The sequence below is a fragment of the Pristiophorus japonicus genome, unplaced genomic scaffold (assembly GCF_044704955.1).
Source record: "Pristiophorus japonicus isolate sPriJap1 unplaced genomic scaffold, sPriJap1.hap1 HAP1_SCAFFOLD_637, whole genome shotgun sequence".
In the NCBI taxonomy this organism is placed as follows: domain Eukaryota; kingdom Metazoa; phylum Chordata; class Chondrichthyes; family Pristiophoridae; genus Pristiophorus; species Pristiophorus japonicus.
In genome coordinates this window covers 110,419-118,970 of record NW_027254549.1, presented here as the reverse complement: position 1 = coordinate 118,970, position 8,552 = coordinate 110,419, and the positions used below count along the sequence as shown (strand labels likewise).

General features: G+C 44.6%; 1 pseudogene; it reads right to left on the bottom strand.

The window, feature by feature from the left end:
* Window positions 1-2,244: 2,244 nt before the first annotated feature.
* LOC139255821 (zinc finger protein 239-like) lies at window positions 2,245-4,273 on the bottom strand (annotated as a pseudogene).
* Window positions 4,274-8,552: the final 4,279 nt, after the last annotated feature.

The window sequence follows — 8,552 nt, the reverse complement described above, 5'->3', positions numbered from 1 at the left end:
CCCACGGCCACGATTCTGAGGAAGATCAGGTGGAGTTCTCCACGGTGTCCTGGCCAATGTGTATCCCTCAACTAACATCATTGCGAATGGATTATCTTGTCATCATTACATTGCTGTTTGTGGGATCTTGCTGTTCACAAATTGGCTGCGGCATTTCCTACGTTACATCTCCTCTCCATTCACTCTCCACCCCAACTCCTCCTTCACCAGTACTCTCCAACTCCCCAACCTCAACTCCTTTTTCATCCCTACTCTCCAACCCCCCCTCCTCAGCCCAACTCCTGTTTCACCCCTGAAATTGAAGACAAACGTAGGTCCCTTGCAGTCAGAATCAGTTGAATTTATAATGGGGAACAATGAAATTGCAGACCAATGGAACAAATACTTTGGCTCTGTCTTCAGGAAGGAAGACACAAATAATATTCTGGAAATACTAAGGGACTGAGGGTCTAGTGAGAAGGAGGAACTGAAGGAAATCCTTATTAGTCAGGAAATTGTGTTAGGGAAATTGGTGGGATTGAAGGCCGATAAATCCCCAGGGCCTGATAGTCTGCATCCCTGAGTACTTAAGGAAGTGGCCCTAGAAATAGTGGATGCATTGGTGATCATTTTCCAACAGTCTATCGACTCTGGATCAGTTCCTATAGACTAGAGGGTAGCTAATGTAACACCACTTTTTAAAAAAAGAAGGGCGAGAGAAAACAGGGAATTAGAGACCGGTTAGCCTGACATCGGCGGTGGGGAAAATGTTGGAATCAATTATTTAGATGAAATAGCAGCGCATTTGGAAAGCAGTGACAGGATCGGTCCAAGTCAGCATGGATTTATGAAAAGGAAATCATGCTTGCTAAATCTTCTAGAATTATTTGAGGATGTAACTAGTAGAGTGGACAAGGGAGAACCAGTGGATGTGGTGTATTTGGACTTACAAAAGGCTTTTGATAAGGTCCCACACGAGAGATTAGTGTGCAAAATTAAAGCATATGGTATTGGGGATAATGTATTGACGTGGATAGAGAACTGTTTGTCAGACAGGAAGCAGAGAGTCGGGATAAAAGGGTCCTTTTCAGAATGGCAGGCAGTGACTAGTGGGGTGCCACGGGGCTCAGTGCTGGGACCCCAGCTATTTACAATATACATCAATGATTTAGATGAACGAATTGAGTGTAATATCTCCAACTTTGCAGATGACACTAAGCTGGGTGGCTGTGTGAGCTGTGAGGAGGCTGCAGGGTGACTTGGATAGGTTAGGTGAGTGGGCAAATACATGGCAGATGCAGTCTAATGTGGATAAATGTGAGGTTATCCACTTTGGTGGCAAAAACAGGAAGGCAGAATATTAGCTGAATGGCGGCAGATTAGGAAAAGGGGAGGTGCAATGAGACCTGGGTGTCATGGTACATCAGTCATTGAAAGTTGGCATGCAGGTACAGCAGGCGGTGAAGAAGGCAAATGGCACTTTGGCCTTCATAGCTAGGGGATGTGAGTATAGGAACAGGGAGATCTTAGTGCAGTTGTACAGGGCCTTGGTGAGGCCTCACTTGGAATATTGTGTTGAGTTTTGGTCTCCTAATCTGAGGAAGGACATTCTTGCTATTGAGGGAGTACAGGGATGGCTGGGCTGTCATATCAGGAGAGACTGGATCGACTGTGCCTGTATTCACTGGAGTTTGGAAGAATGAGAGGGGATCTCATAGAAATATATAAAATTCTGACGGGATTGGACAGGTTAGAGGCAGGAAGAATGTTCCCGATGTTGGGGAAGTCCAGAACCAGGGGCCATAGTCTAAGGATAAGGGGTAAGCCATTTAGGACCGAGATGAGGAGAAACTTCTTCACTCAGAGAGTTGTTAACCTGTGAAATTCTCTACTGAAGAAAGTTGTTGAGGCCAGTTCGTTAGATATATTCAAGAGGGAGTTAGATATGGTCCTTACGGCTAAAGGGATCAAGGGGTATGGAGAGAAAGCAGGAAAGTGGTCTTGTGTTGAATGATCAGCCACGATCTTATTGAATGGTGGTGCAGGCTAGAAGGGCTGAATGGCCTGCTCCTGCACCTATTTTCTATGTTTCTATGAATGGTGGTGCAGGCTCGAAGGGCCGAATGGCCTACTCCTGCACCTATTTTCTATGTTTCTCTCCAACCCTCCCTCACCCCAACTCTCCAAACCCCTCACCCCAACTCCTCTTTCACCCCTACTCTCCAACCCCCCTCCCTCCTCTCCAACCCTCCTCACCCCCATTTCCTCTTTCACCCCTACTCTCTAACCCCTCCTCATCTTCCATTCACTTCAATTGAAAAGAGATAGACAGGTTGTACCAGTGAGGATTTGAAATATATTTACAACAGATTCTAGATGTTCTTAGAGTCCTGATCTTTCTCTATCACTTGAGGAGTAAGATAACAGACTTTCTCCTGTGATTATAGAGCTGGAGTAGTGAGCCGTGATGTGTTTACTTGTTCATCTTGTTGACACTAAATCATTGCCAATTATTTGATGTGATCTGTATACTTTTATGTAGTTTTTTTTAAAAATACAATTGCTGAATGGATTCAAATTTAAATTGAACCCAGGTTTGAGGCATGATGCTCCAATCACACATCGAAGGTGAGAGAGATGCTGTGAGGCACACGCCAAGTCCAGCAACTGAAAGTGATTAACAGACTGGGTTTTGTGTTCAGTGATCCTGGGCGTGTTAACGATACCTTCCCTGGATATCAAGGCTAGGAGAGGCACTCTGGAAGATATGGGAAGCTGGGACTTGTCCCTGAGAGTAATCGAAGGTCTGAGAACTGAAATAATCTGGAGTCAGAAAGGAGAAAAGGCTCAAAAATGATAGTATAGTATTAGGCTGTCCCTCGTATCGAGGATGACCCACTTCCACACCAAAAATACATGAGTTCACAGGTGTTTCAATGAGGGAACTGACATTCTAGGTCCCAAACTCCATGCTGAAGGGTGGAAAATGCCTGTGCATGGATTCTTTTAATGTGGGGCGGCCGTTGTACACCAGCCACCACACGGGCTTGACAGAGCTAGGTCTTGATCCAGTGGCAAGGGTTAACCAAGACTCTGCTGCACGGACCTAGTGCACACGCATGCTCCTACTATCCATAGATCGCAGTGTGGGCTGGCCCGTGCTGCCCCTGGGCCCTCGCCTCTTCTGGGCCCCGAACTCTCACCTCTCCTAAGCCCTGAACCCTCACCTCATGACGCTCCTGGGCCCCAATCTCTCACTGCTCCTCCGCCCCAATCAAAAATGGAGCAGTCAGAAACAGGTCATCAATTGGTCTCCTCTTATCTTGGAGACATCAAGTAACAACAGTTATTTGAAATATCAAAATATTAAACTCCTGCCTAGTTGAAGGGTTATCAGCAGAAACAAACACCAACTAACAGAATGAACACTGTTCATTAGGAGGTGAATAAAAGCAGCAACAACAGCAGAATCTAACCCCTGCAGTCACTTGTGAACTCGCTGGTGTCTCAGCAGGTTGGATGAGTTAGTGAATCCCTTCACACACTTCGAGCAGGTGAACAGTCTCTCCCCAGTGTGAACTCGCTGGTGTACCAGCAGGTGGGATGAATGAGTAAATCCCTTCCCACATTCAGAGCAGGTGAACGGTCTCTCCCCAGTGTGGACTCGCTGGTGTACCAGCAGGTTGGATGACTGAGTGAATCCCTTCCCACATGTGGAGCAGATGAATGGCCTCTCCCCAGTGTGGACTCGCTGGTGTACCAGCAGGTGGGATGATCGAGTGAATCCCTTCCCACATGTGGAGCAGATAAATGGCCTCTCCCCAGTGTGAATGCGTTGGTGTGTCAGCAGGTCGGATGAATAAGTGAATCCCTTTCCACATATGGAGCAGGTGAACGGCCTCTCCCTGGTGTGAACTCGCTGGTGTTTCAGCAGGTTGGATGACTGAGTAAATCTCTTTCCACACTCAGAGCAGGTGAACGGCCTCTCCCCAGTGTGAATGCGTTGGTGTGTCAGCAGGTTGGATGAAATAGTGAATCCCTTCCCACACACCGAGCAGGTGAATGGCCTCTCCCCAGTGTGAACTCGCTGGTGTATCAGCAGGTAGGATGAATGAGTGAATCTCTTCCCACACTCAGAGCAGGTGAACGGTCTCTCCACGGTGGAACTGCACTGATGAACTTCCAGATCAGAAGGGTAATTGAATCCCTTCCCACAATCCCCACATTCCCACGGTTTCTCCGTGGTGTGGGTGTCCTTGTGTCTCTCCAGGTTGGGCGATCAGTTGAAGCCTCGTCCACACACACAACACATGTACGGTTTCTTCCCGCTGTGAATGGTGCGATGTTTTTCAGGCTGTGAAACTGGTTAAAGCTCTTTCCACAGTCAGTGCACTGGAACACTCTCACTCGGGTGTGTGTGTCTCAGTGCTTCTCCAGTCACACTGATGTTTGAAATCTATTCCCACAGACAGAACAGACAAACATTTCTCCTTCAGCATTCAAAGTAAAGTCTGATGATATTCAGGTCCTGAGGAATCGAGTGATTCGGTCAGAACTTGATGCGAAGTTTGGTTTGAGTTTCCCGTCTGCAAATCCTGCCATTCTAATACCCTGGAAAGGAGTTTACAGAAACCATTACTGCAAGTACAGGACACAAATTCAGAACAGACAATTGTAGAATCCATGGAACATTCTTGCCTCTCTTGTTCCTCCAAAGCTGTAAATCCTCATCCCATACACTCTCCGTCCTCCCTGTGCTGAAATTCAAACACATCTCACGTCTGAAGACACCATATCCTCCACTACCAGTTTTCACCACCAACTCTGTCTGGGTTCAGTTCTACACTCACTGGTTCCCCTCCCTCTCCTCCCCTGAAGGTGCTGACTCTGGCTGGGTTCAGTTCTACACTCACTGGTTCCCCTCCCTCTCCTCCCCTGAAGGTGCTGACTCTGGCTGGGTTCACTGGGACCGTGTAGCCCCGCCCACACTTTGCTGTTTTGCAAAGATGGCCATGCATGCGCTCCACATCTTGATGAATCTCGGTGGTGGCAAAGAAACCTGCAGCTTTCCTTTATTAATAACAATAATAAGAATAACTTTTATTGATATAGCACCTTTAATGTAGTCCAACGTCCCAAGGTGATTCACAACAGTGTTACAAGACGAGTTAGCCTAACATCTGTCACAGGACATTTGGAAAAGCATAATTCAGTCAAGCAGAGTCAGCATGTTTTTATGAAAGGGAAATCATGTTTGACAAATTTACTGGAGTTCTTTGAGGATGTAATGAGCAAAGTGGATAAAGGGGAACCAGTGGATGTGGTGTATTTGGATTTCCAAAAGGCATTCTATAAGGTGCCACATAAAAGGTGACTGCACAAGATAAAAGTTCACTGGGTTGAGGGTAATATGGCTAGAGGATTGGCTAACTAACAGAAAACAGAGAGTCGGGATAAATAGGTCATTTTCCGGTTGGCAAACAGTAACTCGTGGGGTGCCACAGGGATCGTTGCTGGGACCTCAACTATTTACAATCTATACTAATGATTTGGATGAAGGGACCAAGTGTAATGTAGCCAAGTTTGCTGATGATACAAAGATGGGTGGGAAAGCAAGTTGTGAGGAGGACACACAAAATCTGCAGGGGATATAGACAGGCTAAGTGAGTGGGCAAACATTTGGCAGATGGAGTATAATGTGGAAAAGTGTGAGGTTGTCCACTTTGGCAGAAATAATTAAAAAGCAAATTATTATTTAAATGGAGCAAAATTGCAAAGTGCAATTGCAGTACAGAGGGACCTGGGCATCCTTGTGCATGAAACACAAAAAGTTAGTATGCAAGTACAGCAAGTAACCAGGAAGGCAAATGGAATGTTGGCCTTTATTGCAAGGGGGGATAGAGAATAAAAGCAGAGAAGTCCTGCTACAACTGTACAGGGTATTGGTGAGGCCACACCTGGAGTACTGCGTACAGTTTTAGTCTCCGTATTTAAGAAAGGATATACTTGCATTGGAGGCTGTTCAGAGAAGGTTCACTAGGTTGATTCCAGAAATGAAGGGGTTGACTTATGAAGAGAGGTTGAGTAGGTTGGGCCAATACTCATTGGAGTTCAGAAGAATGAGAGGTGGTCTTATTGAAACATATAAGATAATGAGGGGGCTTGACAAGGTGGATGCAATGAGGATATTTCCAAAAATAGGGTGAAACTCAAACTAGGGGACATAGTCTCAGAATAAGGGGTCGCCCATTTAAAACTGAGATGAGGAGGAATTTATTCTCTCAGGTGGTTGTAAATCTGTGCAATTCTCTGCCCCAAAGATCTGTGGCGGCTGGGCCAATGAATATATTTAAGGCGGAGATGGACAGATATTCGAGCAATAAGGGAATAAAGGGTTATGAGGAGCGGGCAGGGAAGTGGAGGTGAGTCCATGATCAGACCAGCCACGTTCTTACTAAATGGCAGAGCAGGTTCGAGGGGCCAAATGGCCTACTCCTATTTCTTATGTTCTTATGTTCCCATTACACAGTACCAGATCTAAGTAAGCCTGCTCCCGGATGGTTCCGCAAAGTACTGTTCAAGTAAACTATCCCAGATACACACGATGAATTCTTCCTCAAGGCTACCTTGGCCTATTTGATTTGTTCAATCAATATGAAGATTAAAATTGCCGATGATTATTTCTGTTCCTTTTTTTACAAGCCTCCATTATTTCTTGATTAACAGTGTAGCTACAGTGTAGCTATAAACTTTGCCCGCCAGTGAGTGTAGTATTTATTCTGTATCTCAGTCTCTGGTTAGCGAGTGTGGCTTTTCCTTTATATCTGTAAGTTTATGGTATGGAAGAGAGGTTTTCACTCTGTGCCTGTCAATTACTGGTAAGTGAGTGTGGGTTTCATTCTGTATCTTTCATTCTCTGGTATGCAAGTGTTGGGTTTACACAGTCCCTGTCAATTTCTGATATGCGAGTGTGGGTTTTACCTGTGTCTGTCTGTTTCTGATATTTGTGTGTGGGTTTTACACGCTATCTCTCAGTCTATGGTATGTGAGTGTGAATTTTACTCTGTATATAACAGTTTTTGGTGTGCGAGTGTGGAGTTCACTCTATACTTGTCAGTCTCTGGTATGTTAGTTTGTGATTCCTCTATCCCAGTCAGTTTCTGTTATGTGAATGCGAGCTGTATTCTGTACCTATCAGTTTCTGAAATGTGAGTGTGCATTTTACTCTGTCCATGTCTGGTTCTACTCTGTGATTGTGGGTTTTCGTCTGGCACTGTCAATTTTTGGTATTTGTGTTGATTTTCTTTGTGAGCGCGGTTTTACTCTTTATTTGTCAGTGTTTGATATATGTGAGTGTGGGTTGTAATCTGTATCTGTCAGTTACTGGTGTGTGAGTGTGGTTTTCACTCTCAACCTTTCAGTTTTTGGTATATGTGTGGATTTTATCTGTAAATTTCAATCTCTGGTAGGTGAGTTTTACTCTCAATCAATTTCAGGTAATGTGGGCTTTAATCTGTACTGGTCAGTTTCTGGCACATGAGTGTGAGTTTTATTTTGTATCCATCAGTCTATGTGTGAGTATTATTCTGTGAATGTCAGTCTCTGGGATATGTATGTGGGTTTTCCTCCTGTCAGTTGCATGTTATGTGAACGTGTGTTTTATTCAAGTGTGAATGTGGATTTCACTCTGTACCTGTCAGTCTCTTGTGTGAGAGTGTGGCACTTTTTATCTGTACCTGTCTGTTTCTGTTATGAGTGGGGTTATATTCTATATGTCACAGTTTCTGTTATGTGAGTGTGGAGTTTACCACATTCTACCTGTCTGTCACTGGTATGTTAATGTGTGTATGTTTTCTGTACCTGTCAATGGCGATATGAATGTTGATTTCATTCTGTGCCTTTAAGTGTCTGGTACAGCTGTGGTATTGTGGGTTTGACATTGAATCAGTCAGTCACTTTCAGGTAAATGTTGATTTTACTCTCTACCTGTCACTCTCTGGTATGTGACTGTGTGTTTTATTCTGTATCAGTCCATCTCTGGGAAGTGAGTGTGGGTTTTATTCTGTATCTATCTGTTTCTGATATTTGAGTAAGGGTTTTAATCAGCACCTGTAAGTTTCTGTTATGGGAGCGTGGTTTTTAGTCTGTATTTCTCAGTCTTTGGCATGTGAGTGTGGGTATTACTCTGTATCTATCAGTCTCTGGAAAGCAAACGTGTTTTTTTCTGTACCTGTCAGTTTCTGGTGAATGACTGTGGAGTTCACTAACTATCTGTCTCTGGTATGTGAGTGTGAGAATTTGTCTGTAGCTGTAAGGGCCTGGTATGGGAGTGTGGGTTTCACCATCAGTCAGTCAGTCAATCTCAGGTACTGGAAGTGATCGTGATTCTCTCTCAATCTGTCATTCAATGTGTCTGAGTATATGAATCATTATGTTTCTCTCAGTCTCTGGTACTGTTTGAGAGTGAGGGATTGATTATGTATCTGTTAGACTGGTGATGTGTGAGAGTGTGGGATTGATTATGTATATGTTAGACTGGTGTTGTGTGTGAGTGTGGGATTGATTATGTATCT